This window comes from Bos indicus, chromosome 11 (genome assembly GCF_029378745.1).
Source record: "Bos indicus isolate NIAB-ARS_2022 breed Sahiwal x Tharparkar chromosome 11, NIAB-ARS_B.indTharparkar_mat_pri_1.0, whole genome shotgun sequence".
NCBI lineage: Eukaryota > Metazoa > Chordata > Mammalia > Artiodactyla > Bovidae > Bos > Bos indicus.
The window spans coordinates 136,927-140,841 of NC_091770.1; positions in this window are offsets into that span (position 1 = coordinate 136,927).

Below are 3,915 nucleotides of genomic sequence, written 5' to 3' on the forward strand. Positions count from 1 at the left end.
TTTAGGTTGCTTCCATGTCTTGGCTATTGTAAGTAGTGCCACCATGAATATAGGGGTGTGTGTATCTTTTCAAATTACAGCTTTCATCTTTTCCAAATATCTTCCCAGGAGTGGGATTTCTGGATCATAGGGTAACTCTAGTTTTAGTTTTTAAGGGACCTCTATCATGTTTTTCATAGTGTGGCATGCTATTTTCGCTGCACACTATTAGTTAGTCTTAAGTCCAACTCAGATTAAGGAGGATTAAACAGGAAATGAAATACAGTCCATCTCTGGATGGGAGGAGCGGCAAAGTCATATTGTAAAGGATGCAGATATAGGGAAAGGTGGAGAACGGGGGCCACTGGAGGAAATCAACCTACCACAAACATATATAGCCTTTTATAGTCTTTATATGAAAAATCTAGTATCTGATGCCTTTTCAGGTCAGTTTTTCCTGCTTCCTGATTTTGCTAATTTCTTTTTGGCCATGCGCTGAGGCATGTGGGATCTTAGTTCCCCTACCAGGGATCGAACCCACACCCCCTGCACTGGAAGCTCAGAGTCTTAACCACTAGACTGCCAGAGAAGTCCCTTATCTATCATTTTAATTTCCTTTTGCAGCCTGATTATCTTTTGCTATACGATGGACATTTTATGTCAAAAAGTATGCATGGTAATACTTTGAGTTTTGTAGTAACAGCCCTTTCCTCCAATGAAAGGTTATTACCTTAATTCAATTTTCCCCCTAGTAATGCTTCATGTGTAAAAGCAGGTGACTGCCAACAGCATGAACAACAGGGGAAGGTACAACTTCCCTGGGGAAAATGTCTGGCTTCAGAGAACTTCCCTTGGCTTGTCTGTGAAGTAGACCCTGATTTGGGCAGGAGTCAAACAGTCCTTCCCCAAAACAGAAGCAAGTGAGGCTATCATAGCGTGGGCCAATCTACCTTTTGAGATTTCTTTTTCATGATTAACCTTATACTGGCATCATATTAAGCAAAACTAAAAAATCCCCAATTCCCTGTTTTTCAAATATGTGCTTTATTTTCCTGACTTGATACATTTCTGTCTGCATATGATGCCCATTTACCTCTTACTTCATCTCTTCCAATGGAAATTACCTCAAGACAAAGCTCAAATAATATCCCTTTTCAGGAGTCTTCCCAACCAATGTGCTTTTTTCTCTTCTGTATCCTCTTAGCACTTAATGCCAACCCTTTTTTCCCCTCCAACTAACCCTGAGCATCTTCATTTCACAAAAGTCCCCTATCAACAGTCTTTTTAAAATGGACTTTGTTTTAGAGCAGTTTTAGGTGTACACAAAAACTGGGAAGTACAAATTTCCCTTGCCCCCCCAACACGGTTTACCCCATTCTTTACATCTTAGGTTAGTGTGGTACATTTGTTACAACTGATGAACCAAGACCAATACATTAACATCCATAGTTCACATTGGATTCACTCTGTGTTGTATTCGGGACAAATATACAATAGCATGTGTCCCTCATCACTGTGTACAGAATAGTTTCACTACCCTAAAAATCTGCTGTGCTCTACCTAGTCATTCTTCCTTCCCTATCCCACCCCCAGCCCCACCCTTGACAACTGCTAATTCCAAATAATTGACCAAAAATCCTGGAACTAACAAGCAATTAAAGCAAAGTTGAAGCATACTAGTCATACATGACTAGTTCATACATACTAGTCATGAATAATTGAAATTTGAAATAAAAAAGTTACATGAGGACCAAAAAAAAAAAACCCTAGGTATAAATCTAACAAAATATGTACATGAATCTGTATGAGGAGAGCTATAACCTCTGATGAAAGAAAATTAAATAAATGGGCATTCTTTCATTTTTTTGCATTTTAAAAGCCAACTTTCCACGTGTTGAGAATCAGTGACCAGCAGAACAGAGGGGAAACCATTCATTCTAGCCTTTGATAGACTTGGGCTGGCTACACAGGACCCACCTTTCAAATCAGAGATTCAGAAACTCCTTCCTTCTCAATGATGGTTAACAAAAAATTCTTCAAAACAAAGGTAGCCCTACAGGTATGCAGTTACAAAGGAAAAGCTCAGGGCCCCAGCCCCTGTCTGCTGCAGCAAGAAAAGAAGCGCCAAGATAAAATATAAATAAGTGTTTAGTATATGTAGGTCCTAAATATTGCATGGGATGCTTGAGTGCGTGCTTAGTCACTGAGTCGTGTCTGACTGACTCTCTGCGACCCTATTGACTGTAACCCACCAGGCTCCTCTGTCCATGGGATTCTCCAGGCAAGAATACTGGAATGGGTTGCCATTCCCTTCTCCAGAGGATCTTCCTGACCCAAGGATCGAACTCAGGTGGCCTACATTGCAGGGGGATTCTTTACTGTCTGAGCCACCAAGGAAGTCCGCGGTAGAGTCTACCAGTCACAAAATCTGTCCACAGCCCTGTTTACTCAAGTGTGGAAGGTATATTCCTTAGAGGGCTGTTTTGAGGATGAGGTGAGCGAAAATGTGAACTGATGCTTGGTACAAAGTGAGCGCTCAAATAAACATCAGCTAGAAGCGCACAAGCGATTTTGCCTCTCCTACCATCTTGCTGGGGCTTCTCCTTTGCCCGTGGACGTGGGGTATCTCCTTAAAGTCGCTCCAGCGCCTCACAGCCGCAGCTCCAGCTGGGAATACCAGACCACCTGACCTGCCTCCTGAGAAGTCTGTATGTGGGTCAAGAAGCAACAGTTAGAACTGGACATGGAACAACTGGTTCCTAAGTGGGAAAGGAGTACATCAAGGCTGTATATTGTCACCCTGCTTATTTAACTTATATGCAGAGTACATCATGAGAAACACTGGGCTGGATGAAGCACAAGCTGGAATCAAGATTGCCAGGAGAAATATCAATAACCTCAGATATGCAGATGATGCCACCCTGCTGGCAGAAAGTGAAGACGAACTAAAGAGCTTTTTGATGAAAATGAAAGAGGAGAGTGAAAAAATTGGCTTAAAACTCAACATGCAGAAAACTAAGATCATGGCATCTGTTCCCATCGCTTCATGGTAAACAGATGGGGAAACAATGTAAATAGTGACAGACTTTATTTTTGGGGGCTCCAAAATCACTGCAGATGGTGACTGCAGCCATGAAATTAAAAGACGTTTGCTCCTTGGAAGAAAAGTTATAACCAACCTAGATAGTATATTCAAAAGCAGAGACATTACTTTGCCAACAAAGGTCTGTCTAGTCAAAGCTATGGTTTTTCCAGTGGTCATGTACAGATGGGAGAGTTGAATTTTATTAAAGAAAGCCGAGTGCCAAAGAATTGATGCTTTTGAACTGTGGTGTTGGAGAAGACTCTTGAGAGTCCCTTGGACTGCAAGGAGATCCAACCAGTCCATCCTAAAGAAACTCAATCCTGAATATTCATTGGAAGGACTGATGCTGAAGCTGAAGCTCCAATACTTTGGCCACCTGACGGGAAGAACTGACAGGTTTGAAAAGACCCTGAGGCTGGGAAAGATTGAAGGCGGGAGGAGAAGGGGACTACGGAGGATGAGATGGTTGGATGGCTTCACCGACTCAATGGACATGAGTTTGAGTAAACTCCGGGAGTTGGTGAGGGACAGGGAGGCCTGGCGCTGCAGTCCATGGAGTCGCAAAGAGTTGGACACAACTGAGCGACTGAACTGAGGAGCGCGCACGCATAATTGGTATCATTCCTTAGAAACACTGTGACTTCGGTCGAACAGTCTACACCAAAGTAGAGTCTCAAGGACTAAGTTTTAAAATTCTACTAACGATTTGGGATAAAGTATTCAAAAACTGTTGGTACATGTAACTGAACAGAATTAGCACAGCGCCTGCGCAGAGCGGCGGGGGCGGGGAGACCGGCTGGGGCGGGGAGAGCGCCGGCTTGCGCAGCGCAGGGATTGAACAGCGCATGCGC